Source organism: Delphinapterus leucas, chromosome 9 (genome assembly GCF_059928025.1).
Source record: "Delphinapterus leucas isolate spDelLeu-1000000601 "Yukka" chromosome 9, BTC_Dleu_Yukka2, whole genome shotgun sequence".
Classification (NCBI taxonomy): domain Eukaryota; kingdom Metazoa; phylum Chordata; class Mammalia; order Artiodactyla; family Monodontidae; genus Delphinapterus; species Delphinapterus leucas.
Window position 1 is genome coordinate 73179882 of NC_143137.1, and position 24702 is coordinate 73204583.

A 24702-nucleotide genomic window follows, 5' to 3' on the forward strand; every position below is an offset into this window, starting at 1 on the left:
AGACCACATCCAACCTAGTTAAATTATCTGAATGGATTTTGGGGGAAGAGAAAGGAGTCTGTTCGTTTTAATATACCTTCAGAAATATTTTACTTCTTGATGATGACAGCAGCTCTTGCTGACAACTATTAATACATTATAAACACCCCATCAGAGTTATATAAAAACATGTCAGTTTTAAAGAGAACATCTTTGACAGCAAATTTTCTGATTGTGAAACAGCTGTGCCTTCAGTACAATGCATTAAGTAGTTTATTCCTTTTAGATAGTTAAATTGTGCATGAAATGTTGCTGGCGCAAGGGCTCCAAATCTGGCCTGATTAGCGAACATCTGTTACATTGGAAAAATTCATGTCTACCCTAATTAGCTGTCAGGCTGATGTACATCAGGCCTGATGGTGAGGGATCCTGTGCTGTTTAAGTCAAACCAGGTTCCTCTCCTCTCCCGTCACCTGCCCTTTCAAATCTCTTCCTCTCGTGTGTTGCTGCAATTAGAGATGGTTGGACATACAATGGAGCAGGCTACGGTCAGTTATAGTCCCATCTGTGCAATATTTTTATTCCCACCAAACTTGGGAGCTAAGACATAAAGTAGTTCAATAGCAGTGAGGCTGTTAGACCTGTTAGGTCTATGACATTTGATAATCCTGGCCCCAAGAACTTCATTTGAAAGACTCGTAGAATCCTGAAGTCACCGTCTGTGGTGACTGAAGGGTAATCTATAGCTTCTGAAGAATTGATCTTTGTTTTGTTTGTTTTGAATAGGGGAAGCTCTCAGCTGATTTTGCAGAAGTGACATATACTGTATGATCAGGTACTAAAAAGGAACAAAAGAAAAAGGAGCAGAGTGTTCTGAAAGTGGGATTTTCATAGCTGAATATGTTGTGGCTATAGACAGCTATAGGAGGCAATTGAAACCAAAAGATCTGATTTTATCAGGTTTATTAGGCCATTGTACACAGGGTTTTCCAGTGTCAGTAAAAACTTTCATTGACCTGTGGGTGAGCACAAATCATAACTTCTTGTTCGAGCTCGCAGTAAACTGGAAAATGCAGTTTGAAGTGTTCTTGAGCTGGTAAAATCCTCATTTGCTCTGTTACAGCCATTTATATGAGCTGCATTGCCCAGGGCCAAGTTCAGATTCAACCTGAAAAAGATTAAGAATATATAAGATTACAGCATCAGATTTTATTAGAGTGTGATTTGACCTAAGAAGAATGAAAAATCAGCCCTTTTCTGACTTAGTATCATCCTTTCAAGATAATTCAAGTACAGGATTATTATTATTCCCAAGCATACGTGAGGTGTAATTACAATGTATGATAAAATTCAGTAATCGAGGACATGCTTTATGAAATGCTTGATGCGTGAAGTTATAAATGGGGAAACTTATTTACCCAGAGCATTCAGGATTTTTAGATGAACTCACACAGGATCACATGTAGAATTCTGAATGTTTTTGTTATAGAACTCTAGCCAAACTGGACTTGAATTTTCTGATCTAAGTGGGCTTCCTCCCTCCCTTCCTTTCCTTTCCTCCTTCCTTCTTTCTTATGATCTTTCTTTCACCTTGAAATACTCAACGACTGACATTTTGCATTTCTTTTAAGATACTTGCCACTTCTAATCTTTTATTTAGATATTTGTATACTGTAGAGTACCTCTGATCTCTTATACTAGACTATAAGCTCCTTGGAGACAGGCAATTAATTATTTATGAACCCCATAAAGTGTAGTTCATAATAGGTGCTCAGTTAATGTTTTTTGAATGAATATAATTTGCCTCAGATCGGAAATATTCAAAAGCAGTGATAGGTTTCTGGGTGAAAGTGTGCACTAGAACTAAGCTCTGTGAACCCTGAACAATCACTGGTATTTCCAGCTGCCGGGAGACAGCCACCACAGGCCAGCTGGGGGCTGAGAGAGGCTGGTTTCAGAGATTTAAGGTGTCTTGTAGGTATGGTACTGGAAACATCTACCAGCATTCCACTAAAGTGAGGAATGGCCAAACTCTTTCTAATAGAGCCACCCGGACTTCCTAAAGCATTCAGAATTGTGATCCCAGGAGGACACTGTGAATCCTGCTGGTCTTGGGCTCGTCCCAGCTTGTTCAGGATTTGGATTTGGGTTGCCGTCCTGCTTGGAGGTTCAGAGATGCTCTGGAACAGACTGGGCTTCAAGTCTGACTTCCTCTGTCCCCTTCTGCTTTCCAATGACATTCTCTAGAGTTTTCCACACTGGTGTATAGGTTTATCAAGAGCCAAGAGTATAAGAAATACTATAAGAACAGAAATTTTATGCTTAATTTTGTAGTTTTTGGAGAAACTAAACAATTTACATTTTTAAACATATGCCAAGCTTTTGGAATTTTGTTCATTCTATTTTGAAAACTACTTTGTAGTAAATCACCAAAAGACAAAGAATTGCAATGTGATTTCACTGACTTGATAAGTACCTTTTGAGTAATTTCTTTTCTTTTTGAAAAAAGACATATTAAAGGTTTCTTGAATTTTATTGCACATTAAAAAACTTTTAATACAGGGTGCATTGCTCATTTGAATATAGCAGCTACTTTCCCTTTTTGCCCATGGGTGCACTATCTGCACTTGAAATGCATAGAAAAAACACTGAAATGGAGGCCCTTGGACGCTTTACCGGGTTAGATTCTCAGCCGTTATCATCATCGTCATCATCACACAGCCCAAAATCAACAACCACCATCATAATAGCTGATGGTCTTTATTTAAACCTCTAGCATAGCCCACTTGCCATGCAGTCTTCTTACTGCTCACAGGCTCTGTAAGATTTATCATCTCCACTTTACAAATGACAAAATTTAGACTCAGAGAGATTATGTGATTTGCCTAAGGCTACGCAACTAATAAATAACAGAGCCAAAATTCAACTCATACCTGACCTCAAAGTAGTCAGTTTCCTCGAGTAACTGCCACTTGAGGAAATCTCTTTTCATATTTTAAACCCTTATTATTTTATTTATAAATATTATTAATTAATTGTCTTTTTAAACTACTTTGAAGACTAAGAATTTTTATTTGGATAAATGGCATTGTTTCCCAAAAAGGGCTATGGTTTTTATGCATCTTGCTTGCTTGATGGTGGCAAGTCCAATGGAGTAGTTTTACAAGAATTTACATGGTATTTTATTCATGCTGTTACATTTGATTGGGCAAGTCTAATCAATGTATATATGTAGTTCAACCCAAACTAGTAAAGATTCTGAAACCTCCTCTTTGGGAAATTTTATCTTTTAAATTAAAGTCTCTGAGGCCTGGATTCCAGCAAATGCTAATCTTTCTATGAGACAGACCATGAGGACTATAATAGGAGACTTTGAAATAGTTTTGAGATTCTGACACACTCTATGGTCATACGGTTGCTGTGTGTGTTTTTGACTAACTTGATAAATAAAATGAAAGGCTTTTTCTGCAGTTAATAAAGAGTGATACAACAGCAATATTTACTATGCACTATGCCAGCAACTAAATTAACCAGTAATAATTGTTTTCGGTGGTACCAATCAACAGCTGAGAAAAAAACCCACAGGTCATTACATTTATCAAAATTAACGATAGTTTCTCCCCACCCTCCTGTATACCACTCTCTTGATCACGCTGCATTTCACATACACACACACACACACACACACACACACACAGGAAAAAATAGCTAATTCTTCTCAACGTTTGTTTCTCTGGAAGCAGTCTTAGAAACTTTTGAGTATTTTGTATTGGTGAGATAGCAAATGTCTTATTGCTATTCCAAGCCTGTAATTTACTCTGGAGACTGCTGATGCCATCCTTTCATAGAATCATCCCTGTCATGTTGCAGATGGCAACAGAAGGTCACTCCCTTCCTGGAGTGACTTATTCTCCAAGTCTGTCAGAGAATAGATATCAAATGCATGCATTCCTTCAGAAAATGGTTGCATTCAGGCCACCTAAAACCAGGTAGGGAATAATTACCTCCTTCTGCAAGCTTCACTTTGCAGAAAATGTAAACCCTTTTAAGAGGATTGTGCAGCTCCTATGGAGGCTGACCCCTCAACTTTCAGCTGAGCAGTGAATGGCATCCGGAAGAGCTAGCATGGCCATCATTGGGCCCCAGTCCTCTGGACAGTGTCTCGGTGTCTGGGGATGGCCTTCACTGGGCAGCATGGATGACAGCCCTGGAGACTCTGTCAGTGGAGTAGTCTATGTTGACGTTGATTAAGATGATCATAGCAAGAGGCAGCTGATAAAACTTTTCCCTGGAGTTGACACTGTTGCTTAGTACAGAGTAGTAGGGAGTAAGGTACTCGGGGCAGGTCAGGGCGTAGGGGGGAAGTAACTCTTGACAAAATGAAATGCCTCATTAGTGATGACTTGAGGGGTCATGTCGGGGAAGAATCCCAGAGTCATGTGTCACCACCATGTATTAGGTCCATAGTTATGGACACATCTGGGCTCTACAGGCCAAGTCTAAATTTCTGTTTAAGAAATGATTTTCTACAGACCTAAGAGTAAAAGATGAGCCTTGCTGTGCAGTAAAAGCTGACAGGGGATGGAGTGGCTGTTATCACAATGGATCTTTTCACTAAATTCATAATAAAATTGTTTACCCTTAACTTTGAGCACATCACGTACATGTGTGTCTGATACTCTTCTTTCTTTGCTGCTGTGGAAATTATGGTGTCTGAACCCAAGCAAGGCAGGAATGTTCATGAGCAGAGAAATCCAACTTTGTTCTTAAGCCTAACTGATCAGTCAATTCACTCAAAACTAAAAGATCGGCCCTCTGTAGACACAGCCCTAAAATAACCCTCACAGTCAGCCAATATAGAGATGAAAATTAAACTTAGATTTTCTGACACTCCACTCTTGTTTTCTCACCACTAGATCCTCCCAGTTCACTGAGAAATCATTAGGTTTACACTATAAGCCAATTCTCCTCGAAGCCTGACAAATTTATAGCTTCTCAAAACATGGACGCCAAAGCAGAAGTTATCAATTATTGTCAAGGTGTCTAACTTTTAGCTGGGAATACATTGATATAGATATGTGATGGCATCTGTAATTCTAGCCAGTCCTCAAGGGAATATCCACGGATGCTTTTTTGGAGCCCTCTCTAAGATAATAAAATAGGCTGTGGTCAGACACACTGTACCTCATACAGTATAACAGCTTTCGACATGAATCTGGAACATGATTTACATTTGAAAGCACCAGATCAATATTTGAGGAGGGATTATTTTTTATCAACTCGGCTCTAATTCTCTGAAATATAAAGTTATTTTTTAAATGTCAAGACCAACTACACCCACACTGGCATGGAATGGCTTTGTCGAAAAAGTTGGAAAAAAATTAAACGTAAATTTTGTGTTGACATAATCCAGGTTAAGTCTAAAAAAGAAAAATACTTACTTTTGTAAAATGAGAGGCTATTTTATCACTCAGAGAATGTCACGTCAATTGTAAAGCCATCAGCCCCAAGGTTTGGTGGTGATTGCTTCATATTTACTGTTAGTCCGGCAATGGGGATGGTACTTCTACAGTCTTTGGACAGACTAGTGAGTGTGACATTTAAAGTGTTGATTTTTGCAGCACTTATGTTAATTGTTGTAATTTTCCTGATGAACCACCATTCTGGTTTCCTGATGCAGCCAAGATAGTTTTACATTTTCTATGCAGGGCCTCTTTGCCATTTGGTCTGTGTAGTGTCAGCTTCGAGTGCTACTGAAAGCAGACAAAATTGCAAGCAAATTGCATCAGATTGCCAACATTGTGAAAAGGTAAATTGCTTGCAAATCTATTTAAACCACTGCCCTATTTTCATCAGCTTCAGTACTTGGTATTCATGATTGCTTAATTGGCGACCTTTCCTATTGTGTAGTGCTTTATGGTGTAATGGAAAGCGATCTTTACCAAACCAATTACCCTTTTTTTCTCAGCACTACATTATTGCTGTGATTGCAACTGCCAGTCCTTTGTAAATGAACTTTCTGATTTCAATGATGTTTTTAAAATGTAAGATAGAAAAAAGTGGCATTCATATTGTGCGATGTTCTATTTTGAAGCCTCTTTGTAGCCACTATTGTCTGGGAAAATGGACTGAAGGGTTACACAGTACCTACAAATATCCATGTAACTATTATTAATATTATTATAATGTCCTCCTTTGTACTGCAGCTCAATTAGGAAAGGATAGGAGAAATATTTTGTCACCCTGTCAAGTGCACAGGAAGTGCATTTGAGGCTTCTTTTTTGACACATACATTATCTCTAGTAATAAGAGGAGATTTTTTTTTAAGGAGTGGTGATGAAGATATAAAATCAATTTAAATAAAATTTACATTGCTAGTTTTGTGGCTACTCAGCATTTAAAAAGGAACCTTAAATGATTCAAATATTAAGACTTGGAATAAAAGCTTAATTTTATAAGAGAAAGTTATGAGCAAGCTGAGAAATAGTGAATTTTTATGATCTCAGGTTCTGAATATAGATGATAAAACACAGCAAAACATGACTATGTTATTACTTCAGAGCTAAAACTATGTATAATACAGATATATAGCCTGAATTGTAACAGAACTCAGAAGGCCTCTTTTTAAAAATTCTCATAAGATATATTCTATAAAGTTAGCATCCACATGAATTCTCATAAAAATGAGGCACAGAACGGTACTGAATCCTGTTTATGTATTTTTATGTGATTTAGAAAATTATATCATTACTCGTAAGTGTATGTGCAGAAAGGGAGCTACAAGTAATTTAGTCATTCCCTAATACAGTAAGTGGAAATGGATGCATCATTCTACCCCCTACAGTTAGAAACTCTATTGTATGAGGGACATTTTGCAAAGATTTCTTTTACTCTATCCTCTCATTTAATTGGGAAAAAAATGGAGTTTAGACAAGGCTTGCCAATGATAATCAGGTGATTGTTGATTTTAGTACCTTTGATGTAATGTAATGATTTATTTACAGCACAGCATCTTACTCTTCGAAAGCAAAGAAATGTGTTTATTATCTGCTGCTTATGGAAGTGTTCATAACAACCAATTTCACTGTGATATTGAGGTCTAATACAGTTATTATTTTGTATAGGCAACATATATTCTTTTGGAACAATTAGACCCATGATTCAGTTTCCAAACTTTGAGTGTCCTGCTAATTGGGAGCAGGACCCAGAAAAACTCTTACCTTGAGGAGGGACTTTATTAAATAACTCTTGTGGAAAGACTTTTAAGGCAATTTTATTTTCATTTATAGGGGAGAAACATAGAGTAGCACAGACGTTACTATAAGAGGTTGGTTGTGAATGATCATTCTCCTCATTCTTCTTTCTAGACCAGTACTTAGTCCTGTGATGGTGAAATGGATAACAACAACAACAGCTAACAGAGCCCAGGCTTATGATGTGCCAGGCTCTGTGCTAAGCTCTTTAACTGACTCATCTCATTTTAACCCTCCCACCAATCTTATCGGGAAGGTACTATTATTATTCCCATTTTATAGATGAGGCAACTGAGGCTGAGGAGATTCAGAGGCTGACACAGGACATGCAGGTCATAAGTGATGCATCTGGGATATGAACCTGGGCAGTATGGCCCTAGAGCCTGTGTTCTACTGCCTGAAGAGTTTAGTTTCCCAGTTTCTAATTTTTCTTTCTTGAACTAAGGAAGGAAAGCTGCTTGGCTTACATAGAATCTAAATATCTGATTTTCCAGAATATTTAAAGTAGTTATTGAGAAAATAGAGTGTACCCAGAAGTCATTTAATCTTTCCCTCTTTTCACCTCTTTGTACATGGTACAGATTTGGCACTGATATTCATGTTTTACATGCAAAACTTTAAGAAACTCAGATGTTCAGATTCAGCTTCTGCGTGCAAAAGAATTCTTATGCATGCCAACGCTCACAGACGGTCCTGCAACTATTTCTCCTTCTCCTTCTTCTTCCTTTGGAAAGAGGGACCTGAATACTGTAGGAATAGTAAATATCCAGCCAGTCCCTCTTATCACCTCTGTTAAATAATGTACACTAGAATTATTGTTGGAGTTTGTTTGTTGATGTTTGCAAGTACCTCATTTTAGTCCAGAGCTCTTTCAGAGTAATTGCAGTAAGAATAATTAACAGATTTCTTCCTGTAATGAGTAGGGTTGGTGGAGCTAGGGGGTGGTGCTGGAATGAGGTTGGGGAAATGGGAGTTGTTTCCACTTCAAGTAATCTGCAAGTAAATTATAGCATGAAGGAAATGTTCTTTGAGTTTTTACATGAGACATTTGTCAAATTGATGTAAGCAGAAACCTAGATGTTTTCTTGTTTAATATTCCAATCCTTACTCAGCCATGGACAGCCAGTGGGGAGCCTTGTGCATATTCTCTAATCTTTTAAATGGCAGGTAACAGCATGTTCTATCCCAGAGGATCATATATTAGGCTCAGTGATCAAAATGTTGGGGAAACTTGGAAAAAAGCAGGAAGCTGGAGAGCACTCTATCTGTATCTTCCCCTTTACACAGACTCATATACCAATTTCTGGATTTACCACAAAGATTAATACAGGGTTGAAGGATTGGTAAGGGGGGGGAATATTAACTTAGAAAAGGATCATTTATATAAGAATTTATGACATCTTTATTTAATAAATATCCTGAGTAGATTTAATACCTTATTTCATTTATGAACAAAAAATAGTGTAATGTTTTCAGTTTGCTCACAGTTGTAGGAATGTATCTCTTGTGTTGTGCCCTTCTGTGCTGCACTACTGCTGCAACTCCTTGCACTCTTGCAGGGCGTGAATCTGTGAGGATCATCTGTTTTCTCTCATCACATGTTCCTTCATAACAAACAGCATCCATTTACTCCAAACAAGAATAAGGAATAAGCTAGATTGAACAGGCAGGTACTAACTGACCACTCATGGATATTAAACTTTTCTTTAACTTGTATGATACAATGTGCTTTCATCATTCATAATGACATCATTCCTTCCTAGGAAGCAGAAATTCTCTGAGCTTAGTTGCCTTCACTCTTTCCCTTTAAGAAGATAAACTATGAAACATCCTCACAAGAAAAATAACCCACAACTCTTATTTCTAACTAATAAATGATTTTTCTGAGGTGCGCCGTCAGAAAGATCATAAAATTTAAAAACAAATGGAAATGGTATGCTGTAGACAAGACAATAAAATTTGTGGAACAGGATCAACAATCTGAGATATTCAGATTGATAATCATTGGTTCTGTATATTTTAGGGAGGATTATCTATTTGATATGCTAGTAAAAATAATCATGTTTAGGGCTTCCCTGGTGGCGCAGTGGTTGAGAGTCCGCCTTCCCATGCAGGGGACATGTGTTCGTGCCCCGGTCTGGGAAGATCCCACATGCTGTGGAGCGGCTAGGCCCGTGAGCCATGGCCGCTGAGCCTGCGCGTCCCGAGCCTGTGCTCCGCAACGGGAGAGGCCACAACAGTGAGAGGCCCACGTACCGCAAAAAAAAAAGAGAGTCAACTGAAAAAAAAGATTGTAAAGACAAGAATTATTACTGATTCCCAGTCAGGGATGTATAGTAAGAAGTGACTTCACAGAAACCTATGGAGAATTCTAAATCTTACTGTGCATGATCAAGCACTTGGGAGCTTGTTAATGATAACACAGCCCCTTGTTGGTTTTCTTAATTTCTAAGATGCACCCTTCCCTTCCCTTCTCTCCTTCCTTCCTTCCTCTTTCCCCTCCTCCTCCTCCTCCTTCTTCTTGTTCAACTGGAAGCCAGTAATGACTTCCAGACTATCCCTGTTAGAATCCCAGATCCACTACTTACAAACCATCTTAGAAATGCTGCTTAATCTCTCTGAATCTCAGATTCATCATTTATTAAACAGGGGTGGTAGCAGTATCTCCCTCATAGAGTGACTGGAACTATCAAATGGATTAATAGATGTCAAGTACTTAGTGCAATAGCTGGCTCATAATAAACCCTAAATAAATATTAAACATGATTTTTTGTTGTTGTTGCGGCCTCTCCCGTTGTGGAGCACAGGCTCCGGACGCGCAGGCTGAGCGGCCATGGCTCACGGGCCCAGCCGCTCTGCGGCATGTGGGATCTTCCCGGACCGGGGCACGAACCCGTGTCCCCTGCATCGGCAGGCGGACTCTCAACCACTGCGCCACCAGGGAAGCCCTTCAGTTGACTCTTGACCAATGAAAGATTCATTACATTTTGGCTTCTGGGTGGCAAATGTTATTGTCAATCACATAATGGTGTAGCAGGTGGTATTGGTATCTCAACATAAGCAAATTTCCACGCAGCAAGAAGCTATCGATGGAGACCCCTATGTAAAAATACTTCCTTTCTTTCTCTTAAGATGGATTTTTCAAGGGCTCTTCTTAAGTTAGCTGAGCAGCAGAGAAAGAAAGGCAAGACTCAGGAGAGAGAATGGTGTTAAAATCCAGGGAGATGGACCCCAAGACCAATTTAACGTACTACTTCTGCCCGGGTCCCAAATGATACAGGCACTCATTCTATTTAACGTGTACTGTATAAGAGGATGTTTAAGGAGAGATGTTTTTGAGATGCCCTCCACTCATGCTTAGCTATTTGGAAAGTCATTCCAAAACCAAAATGGGCAATTACTTTTCTCACACCCAAAAATGTGTGTGAACCAGAGTGATGATTTCTCAGAAGGAGAATCTTCAGTCTTGGAGACATGGGTGGAGGAATCCATTCAGTCATTCAGTGAACATTTGCTGAGTACTTTTTATGAGTCCAACGCTGTAGGGGCACATAGTGAGAGTCACAGCTCCTCTCTAAGAGCCTTGTATTCTGGTGGCATGCTTTGGAGTCAGCTACAAAGGCACTTCTTTTAGAATGCAGTGCTATCTGGAAGAAAGAATTTTCTTTTAATTAAATAAGTCAGTTTGAGAACCATGTATGTTTAAATGGGAGTGGAAAAAGCAGAAAGTTGCAGACCGAAGAATAAAATTTTGCATTAAATGGAGACTTGCTTTACCTAGGATGGTTCATTATAAAAAGTGTGCCAGTACATTTAACACATTAAATTTCATATGCCAATATTTATTTCTACTTATCATTTTAATAGCTATAAGGCAAATTTCATAATAATAATTTGTTTAAGAATATAGTTAACTTGACTTGATTCCTAAACTTCATTTTGACATTCAATAAATATTTAATCTAAAATTTTAACTGGCCTGTGTTTTAAAGTATTTGCAATTTAGATTAATGTTTCTAAAATAAAAGACTGAGACTTTCTTACTTAGGATATCCTTCTAAGATAAAGCCCTGAATGCTTCCAGCATTTTACGATGAAATTATCTTACTTTGGCTTATTTATAAATGTGAGATAGACTTTTTCAGCACTCTAAGTAATATCATCGTATTATCTCAGACTTGCTGAGATTTTAAAAAATATCTATTTTAGGGATATCTTACCAACTTACAGCATTTTAATGAGCAGCTCACTGTTTGAACAGAGCATTTTTGAAACAAACTCGGTAGCCAGGCATGCTGAACACTGCTGTCTCTGGAACCCTGAGCACCACATAACTCATGGGTCTGGCTACCATGAGATTGAGCATGAAATTTCACATCAAAGACCTCCATGCCTGAGGAGCAGAGATGCAAGGGGGTGGTGTGTCCAGGGCAAAAGAGAATGCACAAAACAGGCAGAGTTCTTCCTGGTGTGTTCAGAGACTAGATGGAGTTTCTGCAGGCCAGGAACCTTTGCAGTTGCTGCTCGCTCTGGAAATAACAAACTCTTGTGGTCACAGCTGCAATAATAGAGGTGTGATCCCTGAAAGACCCAGGGATACCTTGTAATAAGCAGGCTGTACCTTGAGGCAGGGCTGGCTTCCTGGGCATACAGTCTGTGTGGTAGCACAGGGCCCTATGCTTAAAAGCTGTCCATGCTCAGCTTAATGTTCTGCAGTCACTGTTCTGAAGTTCTTAGTAATTTTTAAACAAGAAGCTCCTTATTTTCATTATGTAATAGGAGGTTTATTTTTTTAATACATATATATGTATATATCTTTATACTTAATATAGTTTTCTTTCTTTTTTTTTCCTGTGTCTCTATTTCTATTTTGCAAACCAGTTCATCTGTACCATTTTTCTAATTCCACATATATGCGTTAATATACAATATTTGTTTTTCTCTTCTGACTTACTTCACTCTGTATGACAGTCTCTAGATCCATCGACGTCGCTACAAATGACCCAATTTCGTTCCTTTTTATGACTGAGTAATATTCCATTGTATATATGTACCACATCTTCTTCATCCATTCGTCTGTCGATGAGCATTTAGGTTGTTTCCATGACCTGGCTATTGTAAATAGTGCTGCAATGAACACTGGGGTGCATGTGTCTTTTTGAATTATGGTTTTCTCTGGATATGTGCACAGTGGTGGGATTGCTGAGTCATATGGTAATTCTATTTTTAGTTTTTTAAGGAATCTCCACACTGTTCTCCATAGTGGCTGTATCAATTTACATTCCCACCAACGGTGCAAGAGGGTTTCCTTTTCTCCAAACCCTCTCTAGCATTTGTTGTTTGTAGACTTTCTGATGATACCCATTCTAACTGGTGTGAGGTGATACTTCATTGTAGTTTTGATTTTCATTTTTTTAATAACTAGTGACGTTGAGCAGCTTTCCATGTGCCTTTTGGCCATCTGTATGTGTTTTTTGGAGAAATGTCTGTTTAAATCTTCTGCTCGTTTTTTGATTGGGTTGTTTGTTTTTTTAATATTGAGCTGCATGAACTGTTTATGTATTTTGGAGATTAATCCTTTGTCTGTTGATTTGTTTGCAAATATTTTCTCCCATTCTGAGGGCTGTCTTTTTGTCTTGTTTATAATTTCCTTTGTTGTGCAAAAGCTTTTAAGTTTCATTAGGTCCCATTTGTTTATTTTTGTTTTTATTTCCATTGCTCTAAGAAGTGTGTCAAAAAAGATCTTGCTGTGATTTATTTCAAAGAGTGTTCTTCCTGTGTTTTCCTCAGGCTTTGTATCCTATTCCATTGATCTATATTTCTGTTTTTGTGCCAGTACCATACTGTCTTGATTACTGTAGCTTTGTAGTATAGTCTGAAGTCAGGGAGTCTAATTCCTCCAGCTCTGTTTTTTTCTGTCAAGATTGCTTTGGCAATTCGGGGTCTTTTGTGTCTCCATACAGATTTTAAGATTTTTTTGTTCTAGTTCTGTGAAACATGCCATTGGTAATTTGACAGGGATTGCATTGAATCTGTACATTGCTTTGGGTAGTATAGTCATTTTCACAATATTTATTCTTCCAGTCAAGCACATGGTATACCTCTCCATCTGTTTGTGTCATCTTTGATTTCTTTCATCAGTGTCTTATAGTTTTCTGACTACAGGTATTTTACCTTCTTAGGTAGGTTTATTCCTAGGTATTTTATTCTTTTTGTTGCAGTGGTGAATGGGATTGTTTCCTTAATTTCTTTTTCTGATCTTTCATTGTAAGTGTATAGGAATGCAGGAGATTTCTGTGCATTAATTTTGTATCCTGCAACTTTACCAAATTCATTGATTAACTGTAGTAGTTTTCTGGTGGCCTCTTTAGGATTTTCTATGTATAGTATCATGCCATCTACAAACAGTGACAATTTTACTTCTTTTCCAATTTGTATTCCTTTTATTTCTTTTTCTTCTCTGATTGCTGTGGCTAGGACTTCCAAAACTATGTTGAATAATAGTGGTGAGAGTGGATATCCTTGTCTTGTTCCTGGTCTTTAAGGAAATGCTTTAAGTTTTTCACCATTGAGAATGATGTTTACTGTGGGTTTGTAGTTTTATGGCCTTTATTATGTTGAGGAAAGTTACCTCTATGCCAACTTTCTGGGGTGTTTTTATCATAAATTCGTGGTGAATTTTGTCAAAAGCTTTTCCTGCATCTAATGAGATGATCATATGGTTTTTATTCTTCAGTTTGTTAATATGGAGTATCACATTGATTGGTTAGCTTTTATTGAAGAATCCTTGCATCCCTGGGATAAATCCCACTTGATCATGGTGTATGATCCTTTTTTTTTAATGTATTTATTTTTGGCTGCATTGGATCTTCGTTGCTGCACGTGGGCTTTCTCTAGTTGCAGCGAGCAGGGGTACTCTTCATTGCGTTGTGTGGGCTTCTCATTGTGGTGGCTTCTCTTGTTGTGAAGCACAGGCTTCAATAGGTGCATGTGGGCTTCAGTAGTGGTGGCACGCAGGCTCAGTAGTTGTGGCTCCCGGGCTCTAGAGCACAGGCTCAGTAGTTGTGGTGCATGAGCTTAGTTGCTCCGCGGCATGTGGGATCTTCCCGGACCAGGGCTTGAACCTGTGTCTCCTGCACTGGCAGGTGGATTCTTCACCACTGTGCCACCAGGGAAGTCCCTGATCCTTTTAATATGTTGTTGGATTCTGTTTGCTCCTATTTTGTTGAGGAGTTTTGCATCTATATTCATCAGTGATATTGGTCTGTAATTTTCTTTTTCTGTAGTATCTTTGCCTGGTTTTGGTATCAGGGTGATGGCGGCCTTGTAGAATGAGTTTGGGAGTGTTCCTTCCTCTGAAATGTTTTGGAAGAGTTTGAGAAGGATGGGTGTTAGCTCTTCTCTAAATGTTTGATAGAATTCACCTGTGAAGCCATCTGGTCCTGGACTTTTGTTTGTTGGAAGATTTTTAATCACAGTTTCAATTTTATTTCTTGTGATTGGTCTGTTCATATTTTCTATTTCTTCCTGGTTCAGTCTTGGAATGTTATACCTTTCTAAGAATTTGTCCATTTCTTCCAGGTTGTCCATTTTATTGGCATAGAGTTGCTCATAGTAGTCTCTCATGATGCTTTGTATTTCTGTGCTGTCCATTGTAACTTCTACTTTTTCACTTCTAATTTTATTGATTTGAGTCCTCTCCCTCTTTTTCTTGATGAGTCTGGCTAAAGGTTTATCAATTTTGTTTGTCTTCTCAAAGAAACAGCTTTTAGTTTTATTGATCTTTACTGTTGTTTTCTTTGTTTCTATTTCATTTATTTCTGCTCTCATCTTTATGATTTCTTTCCTTGTACTAACTTTGGGTTTATTTGTTCTTCTTTCTCTACTTCCTTTAAGCATAAGGTTATTTGAGATTTTTCTTGTTTCTTGAGGTAGGCTTGTATTGCTGTAAACTTCCCTCTTAGAACTGCTTTTGCTGCATCCCATAGGTTTTGGGTTGTTGTGTTTCATTGTCATTTGTTTCTAGGTATTTTTTGATTTCTTCAGTGATCTCTTGGTTATTTAGTAACGTATTGTTTAGCGTCCATGTGTTTGTGTTTTTTATGTTTTTTTCCCTGTAATTTATTTCTAATCTCATAGCATTGTGGTCAGAATAGATGCTTGGTATGATTTCAATTTTCTTAAATTTACCGAAGCTTGATTTGTGACCCAAGATGTGATCTATCCTGGAGAATGTTCTGTGTGCACTTGAGAAGAAAGTGTAATCTGTTGTTTTCAGATGGAATGTCCTATAAATATGAATTAAATCTACCTGGTCTATTGTGTCATTTAAAGCTTGTGCTTTCTTATTAATTTTCTGTCTGGAGATCTGTCCATTGATGTAAGTGAGGTGTTAAAGTCCCCCACTATTATTGTGCCACTGTCGATTTCCTCTTTTATAGCTGTTAGCATTTGCCTTATGTATTGAGGTGCTCCTAGGAGGTTTATTTAAAATTTAAGGACGTCTCATTCTAACAAAGCCACTAACAACATACACGATGGAGGAAGGTCTAGAAATTATCACAGGGCAGCTGTTAAAAAAATGAGGAATGGTTAATGGACAAAAATATAACGTGATCAAGGGATAATGCTATATAACTGTCTTGATCTAGTAGAACTACAAATGGTTACCTAGGGAAGGGATGAGAGCTCCGTGGCTCTGTTACTAGAGTCTTCATCTTTGAATAAGGGTAAAGGGATTCCTATATATCAATGGTGTTTGAGTGTTTTTGATCATGACCCTCTGTAAGAAATACATTTTATTCATGATCTTGTATATATGTATACATATATATATACGCACACATACATATGTACATATATGTATTTTATGTATACATGTATATTTTACACAAATTTCATGAAATAACTCTTACCTTTATCCCACATGGTATGCATTCTGATATTTTCTGGTTTTTTCTCTTCCATTGAAATAATGGGGCTTCCCTGGTGGCGCAGTGGTTGAGAGTCCGCCTGCTGATGCAGGGGATGTGGGTTCATGCCCCGGTCTGGGAGGATCCCACATGCCGCGGAGTGGCTGGGCCTGTGAGCCATGGCCGCTGAACCTGCGTGTCCCGAGCCTGTGCTCCGCAACGGGAGAGGCCACAACAGTGAGAGGCCCACGTAAAGCAAAAAAAAAAAGAAAAAATATGTTGGTTCCTGTCCACTAATTCAATCTGTTGTCCAACTAATGGATCACAAGCCACTGTTTGAGAAACTCTTATATAGCATGAGGGGTTGCAGTAGATAATTCTTAACATTTTTCTAGCTCTAAGATTGTAATTTTCAAAAGTTAAAAATTGCAAGTTACCCAACTGGTGACTGAGTATATGCCTGAGCAATTCAGTAGCAAAGTACAAAGAGCCCTCGACTAATTTGGGAGACCTGTGTTTGAACCCTTGGTGTGCTACTATTTTAACACCTTAAACAAATCTATTTATTATTCTTTCTCAATAGTCATATCTGGAAAGATTTGTTCATCCAGAGAGTTTTTTCCTTTTAATAACAAATAACAGAATGCTTCATCTCCCAAATAAAATTTTATAGTATATAAAACTGTTAAAAGTGGGACTGCTGTGGTGGAATCTCAGGGGGATGGTTGGGGGTCTTACATACCCTGCTCATCACTCTGCACTCCTCCTCCTAATTCCCATCCATAGACCCACAGTACTCCAGTGAACAGAGTTTGAAAACCACTCTACTCAATAACCCAGTCTTAAACTTTGCTCTGGGGACTACTGGTGAGCAATAGTGATCAGAAATGAAACCAAAGATGCAATGTCTTTCTCTCTGTTTTTCATTCAGTTCAATGTTTTGCCCTCAGAGAATGAAAACACAACAAAACGAGGCTCTTTCTGTCCAGTTCCCTGCTTTATCTTCAATATCTAGCGCAGTACCTAGTATAAAACTGGTGCTCGATACATATTTACTGAACAAATAAGTCACTTTTTAAAATGTATCAAAGTGACAAGTGTTTGGTGGGGGATATTTATGAAGATTCTGAAATTGTAAACAGATACAGATTTTAAAACTAGGGTTCATGCCTTGTCAGGTTGATTTTAATAATATTGATAACGTATTTTTGTTGTGAAATTGGACATTGATATCTCTATTTTATAGATAAGAATACCAGCCCCTCATGAAATTCATGGACATAACCTAGCTATTTGCAGGCAGGAATTATGATCTATAGTTATTGAATTTCTGATGTGTTTATTGGTAAGCTCTAGGAAGAATCTCCATGAGGACATCCTAGTATTCAACGGATGAATGGGTTGCATCTTAGTTCATGACTTTGTAGAGCCCTTTAAAACATTGGTATTTTGTTGAGTGGTATAATTGATAAAAAGAAACTTGCACTGTGCCAATCACTTGCCTTTATAGGCTCACCCATTTCATTCCTGAATATGACAGCCTCACTGTTAGTAGCAATTTGTTTCATAATATTGTGGTATGATTGAAAGAAGATAGGAAAGAAATAAGGTCATGTGGATTTTTTTTCCCCTTAATGGAATTACTACTCAGAAAAAAACAGTGCTTTGGTTGGGTAAGTTCTTATCATGCCAAGTGAGCTTTTCAAAATGTTATGTCCCACTTGTATCACTAACTATATTTTTGAGATGACAGGAGATGAGTGAAATATAAAGCTCATGGTTACACAGGGTACTCATCTTCATGCACAACTTCAGCATTAATGTAACCTTTAAAATGTAACCTTTAAAAAGTGCAGTAGTTATCAGCAGCATGACCCATATCAAAATGGAACTGCCTGTCAAGCCTTGCTCATTTGATGCATGAAAGTTCTATATTTTCCTTCACAGGCATACGTTACAGTACCTTTACGGTGGCCCGCACAGCATGCCAATGTAGAACTTCCATAATTGTAAATTCTGAGTCAAGGGTATAACTGCTGGCATTTATCTATTTAGGTGGCTCAGAATACACAGATGCTTTGAAATAGTTTCTTACTTAAAATGAAATCAGAACATCCTCTCAACTAACATGCACATCTTTAAACTACGTTTGAGCATTCTTATTACTCTCCTTCAATACAATTTAGAGTTGTTACGGACATACTTAGAACCTACTTAAGTTTGGGGGGATATTTTATTTGACTTAATGCATATACTGTACTGAAGCCAGTTAACTACTTTTGATACGACAATGTTTTCTATCACAAGCCTCAAAATAAAAATTGCTCAGGGCACCAAAACACATCAGAATAGCAAAATGCTCTAAGTGAGGAGGGCCAGAAAAAAGGCTATTTCACTACTGGATAAAGTGACTTAACTTTGAACAACATGAAGTTGTCAACTTTCAACCATTTCTGAGCTACAAAAGTAGCAGTTTTATATAGTTCAGTCTATATTTCTAGGCACTTGTTGCTTGCTTCACCATTATGATCTCCTAAGAAAGTCAGAGTTGCCCCAAGTGGGAAGAAAACGGGGAGTCCAGATGTTCTCAATGGAGTTCACTCTGCCTTCACAGAAATACAAAATACTTAAATAGATACTCAGTGGATCCGTTTCTCAACCTTCAGTTATTCTGGAAAAAAAGGTAGAGAGTACCCTGAAAAAATTACCAACAATTTCTTTCACCAAATATTTTTACTTTCTAGAAAAGTACACTAGGGAAATAAGATTATGGACAAAACTTAGTCTACAATGTTAATAGTTTATAATACCAAAGGTTTGAATATAACCTGAAAGACCAGTAATAGGAGTTTGGTTAACTATAGTCCTTCCATAATACAAAATGAAAGGAAGTATCTATCAAATGGAAAAGAAGTTGGTGAAAAAGTATTTACTTAAAAGATGCAAAATAGCTTCACATTACTATCTCACTGAAGACATAAATATAGATATATGCAAACATAGACATATTTAAAAATATATAAACATGATACATAAAAAGACCAGAATCACTTACACTGTTGTTAGTGATTATTTCTGGGTGTAAGGCTAAGATTTGTGGATGATTTTGAAGCCTTATCTTTCTTTATTTGTATTTTCTACAATGAAGGTGTATTAATTGTATGATAAGGAAAAAAAGTAAAATAAAATAACACAAAGAATATTTAGTTAATTATCCCACTCATTTTCAAAAAACATCTGATTTATAAGTTAAGGCAATTCCTGAGTATTTGCATAATGGGGGACCCTTAGCACAGACAAAAATCAAATGGAACATTATCCATATGGGAGTTTCCCTTGAAGTTTAGGAGAGTCTGAATCACCAAGAGAAAAAATGACAAGAGAGGCAGAGAAATGGAAAGCAAACCTCTGGGAAGGGACTGACAGCAAATTAGCAAATTTAAGAAATTTTCTACATTCCTTGTACCTTTTAAATCCACCCATTTTGGGTTGTTTACCTTATACCACTGAACAGTAATTAAGTTGCTAAAGAAGGCAAACAAAGTTAATTGGCAAACAGGAAACATTTTACCTGGGAAGAAATTAAGTGGGGTTAGTTGAACTTAGTTTAGGAGATATTTCAGAAGCATTATTTCTTCTGCTATCTCTTGCCACAGAAAGAATGCTTTCAATGGCCAAAAGACATTGGAACTTCATTCTGAAAAGACAATGTATAGAACAAATTGATAAAACAATGATTTCATAAGGCAAATGCACATGATAGGACAAATGAATGGAAATAGGATTTTTATGGGAAGGATAGTGAACATATGGAAATATCTCTTAGGATAAAAATAAAAGTAGGATCCAGTGGCTGACTCACACAGAGAACACATGAAGTTCTCAGTATACATTTATGGGTTGAATTTTTTAAAAGAATGAATGAATTAATATAACTTCATCTCATCACTTTATGGACCAGATCTTTATAATTTATTCACAGTAGCACTGATTTAAATTAAACTAGGTATGATTACATGCTACATAGCAAAACATTATTAAATTTTGTGATTGGGGTCAAGTTATGTTCACTTTAGTATAACAGTTTATCTGTTCAGTAGTTCCTTCTCTTATGCAACTTTATAATATTTAATTCAGAAGTTAAAAATGAAACTTATATATACACTGTAGAGTATATAAATATATAAGAAAGAACCAAAGACCCATAAAGTCACAAAGAAAGAGAAACTGTCAAGCATCCATTATTTCAGACTATTCACTAATGTAATAAACTACTAATATAGTTTTCATTAATATACTGTGAATTGGTTCTAACAAAAGAAATGCAGCTGAATATTTGTTATGAGGCTAGATAAGGGAAAAAGGATAACTCTTCTACCATTTGGCTGAGCAAATGTAAACATCTGTGTATTCCTTGTACGAAAGTGAAAAGTTCAGAGGTAAAATAAGTACTTGCCTTCAGTTACCCATCCGTTTGTGTATTGTACAGTATGAGTATTTCATGAGTGCACAATTCATTTGGTATCCACAACAACCTCAGGTATGGGTGAGGTGGCAGTGGTAGTAATCTGCAAAAATCAATCTTTGTCCTTAAGGCGCATCCATGTTGCAGCATGTGTCAGAATTTCATTCCCTTTTAGGGCTGAATAATATTCCATTGTATGCATATACCACATTTTGATTCTTCATTCACCTATTCATGGACACTTGGTTGCTTCCATGTTTTAGCTACTGTAAAGAAAGCTGCTTTGAGCATAGGTATACAAATATCTGCTCAAGTTCTTGCTTTCAGTTCTTTTGGGTATATACCCAGAAATGAAATTGCTGGATCATATGGTAATTCTATTTTTAGTTTTTTGAGGAACCACCATAATATTTTCCAGAGCAGTTGCACCATTTTACATTTTTCACCAACAGTTCAATTTCTCTGTATCTTTGCCAACATTTGTTATTGTCTGCTGGTTGTTTTTGATAGTAACGATCCTAATGGACATGAGGTAGAATCTTATTATGGTATCTCTTTATGCCAAGTGAACATAAACCAGTCACAGAAAGATAAATACTGTATGACTCCACTTATATGAGATACTTAGTCAAAATCATAGAGACAGAATGTAGAATGGTGATTGTAAGGGGCTGGGTGAAATAGATAATTGTTTAATAGGTATGGAGTTTCAGTCTTACAAGATGAAAAGAGTTAAGTGGATAGTTGGTGGTAATGGTAGTATAACAATAGAAATATACTTAACACTACTGAAATGTACCGTTAATATGGTTTAAGATGGTAAATTTTCTGTTACGTGTTTTTCTACCACAACTATGAATGAATGAATGTAAGAAAACCACCAAGTTTTTTTTTATTTTAAAAAGAATTAATCCTTATGTATAAGAAGAAATTGAAGCAAAGCCAGTGAGTTAACATGCCTGAGAGTAACATCATTAAAAGAGTACTGGTTACCTAGCCATCACTTTGGGATGATAACATAAAGTAATGTTTGATTATCTGAAAAAACTTGAAGAGGGGAGACTGAGTCTACAGGCCACAGAAATCTGAAGGTAGTAGATACCTATATTGTTGTGCCATCCATTTTAAAACCATTTGTTTTAGTCTACAAGTTAATAGACTTTGAAATATTAAGTTATACATTTGACATATGTTCAAGTATACTATTGGAGATCTTGTGCACAGTCCTTGATATTTCATCTTATTGTCAACTGATAAGTCAAATTCCAATTTAAACAACACCACATTTACATCATGTTCATACGGATGTGGTGGAATCACCTGTCTTTCTTGCATTTCAGAGGTGATCCGCTTTGACTTTGTCTATCCTTATCTTGTCTTTTAGAACATTTACTCTCTGGAGCAGCATTCTTGCTGGTTTTTCTCTGCTGTGGATGTGGAGGGAGGCATGGAACAGCATTGTGTGTGCCTGACAATTTTTTTAAAAATAAATTTATTTATTTATTTATTTTATTTTTGACTGTGTTGGGTCTTCATTGCTGAGCGTGGGCTTCCTCTAGTTGTGGTGAGCGGGGGCTGCTCTTTGTTGCAGTGCATGGGCTTCTCTTGTTGCGGAGCCCAGGCTCTAGGCGTGCAGGCTTCAGTAGTTGTGGCATGTGGGCTCAGTAGTTGTGGCTCATGAGCTCAGTAGTTGTGGCTCACGGGCTCTAGAGCGCAGGCTCAGTAGTTGTGGCACACGGGCTTAGTTGCTCTGCGGCATGTGGGGTCTTCCCAGACCAGGGCTCAAACCCGTGTCCCCTGTATTGGCAGGTGGGCTCTTAACCACTGCACCACCAGGGAAGTCCCTGTGCCTGACAAGTTTTAATTACCCTCCTGGTTTTCTGCCAGGACTCAGCAACCTCAGGTTCTAGATCCATGATATTTTATAACAGCTCCAATGTATATTAAAATGTATCTGAATCATCATGGAGAGCAATATTTAGATCAAGAGATTTAGACCTACCTGGAAAGACCCAGTTAGGTATCAGAATATCTACCTTAAGAATAAAATGATTTGGAGCAATTTGGGAGACCTCCCTGAAATCACTGATCAACTTATTTGATCACATTATAATATGTAGATCTAGATAATTTTCCATTATGCTAATTTTGAAACCCCTCTTCAAATTTGACAAAGAGATCTGGCAATTTAGATGCTACTCTAAGCACTTAATGTGTGAACTAATTTGATTCTCACAAGCGTAAAGGGTAGGTGCCATTATTATCGCCATCTTACACTGGACAGCACCTGGCACAGCAAAGCTAAGCAACTTCCCAAAGTCAAACCACAAATAAGAGGTGGGGCTAAGCGTTGAATCGAATCATTATGGTTCCAGAGTCTGGGCACTCAACCACTGCACTCCCTCACCTTTCTCAGAGATCAGGGGTCTGTAACCTTTTTCTAGAACAAGCACAACAAAATTACTCACAGGGAGAAAATGGCTATTTACAAAATTTGAGCAGGAGAAACTAATCTGCCCAGATCGAGAAAGCATTTGGGGGACATATAAATATAGCAAACCCACCTGGAAATGAAGGCTTGAGCATCCCTTGCCTGAACTATCTCAGCCGCGTCCTTGGTCCCTTTGACACTTTTGCCAGAGTTCTTATTCTGGGAAGCAGTCATGCTAAGCTCCTTCTAAACAGGTTCATGTGTATGTGTGCACGTGTGTGTGTTCCCTGCTCCCTGCCACATACACACAGGCTCCGCATTGTCTCTGTTCCTGGAGACCTATGAACTGACCTAACCTAACCTCCATCCTACCTCCTCCTCTGCCATCCTTCTTTGTGTTGGTCTCCCTGAGTACTTCCTGTTGCAGGACCTCACACCTCCGTGTCCTGAGAGTGCAGGACACTCTCACACCTCCATACCTCTCTCTGCTCATGCTGTTCGCACTGACAAGGACACCTTTCTTCTCCATTCTCCCAGGTCACCGTGGAAAATTTCTGCTCATCATTCTTCCTTTCTTTCTTTTTTTTTCTGCTCATCTTTCAAGGTCCAAATGAAATGTTTGTTATTTTTTCTTTGTTATTTTCTGGAAAGCCTCTTTCTTCTCCAAGCAGTGTGGATCCCTTTCAACAGTGTTTCCGTAGCACTGCATACTTTTATGAAAAACTTATTACAGTGTATTAAGATAATTGTTGACCTGTCTCTTTCTCCCACTTACATTCAGCTTAGGAAGTGGTCATAACTTCCTCATCTGTATCCTCAGCGTCTATCAGAGCTTGGCACAGAGGAGTTTCTCAGTAAATAGTTTTAAATTATGTTTGGTGCTATTGGGTATGATTTTATGGATATTTATTATGTCCTGGCAAAATAAAATGTCAAGGTCCATGTATGGGTGTTTATAGCAAAAACAAAGCAAAATAAAAACCCGCTCCTTGAAATACCTTGAGCCTTAATGCAGTGGTGTTTTCTTTTACAGGAAGTTAGAGAAGTCCTTTGTGAATTTACCTCCTTAACCATTTGAAAATTTCTAAGATATCAATCTATATTCTAGTGTGCAGGTTTAAGAAAAAGATAACTTTAAGAATCAAACTCTAGGAATTGTGGCATTCCTCCATGTAGGAGAGAATGTCTGTGTTGCTCTCCACATGCATTTTAAAGTTAGTTGTCATTCTTTTGTGATATGGTCATAAACAGTGATCCCAGAGAGGTCTCCCCAACTGCGGTAAATCACTTGCTTTATTAAGATAAACATTCTGATACCTAAATGGTTTCATTTCCTTCCAGGTAACAGTATAGAGTAACACCGTCTTATACTATTGGTCAATCAGTCGTAAGGAAAAGGTGTCACTGGATCTATTCCACTGTCTTTTGTTCAGCGCCTGCGTCTGCTGGGGGCTTAGGTGCCACACGCCTTGGGCGGAAGCAGGCCTTTCACCCAGCCAGCAAGAGCTTTCCCTGGAGTTGAGCTGCTGGCAGAGGCAGCCACATTGCAGCCAGATCCACACACAAAATGCTTTTTCCCCAGGCAACTGTTTCCATGTTTCTCCTCGGTCCCTGATGAGCAAATGCCTCCCAGAATAATTCTCTCCACTGGCACACTGTGAG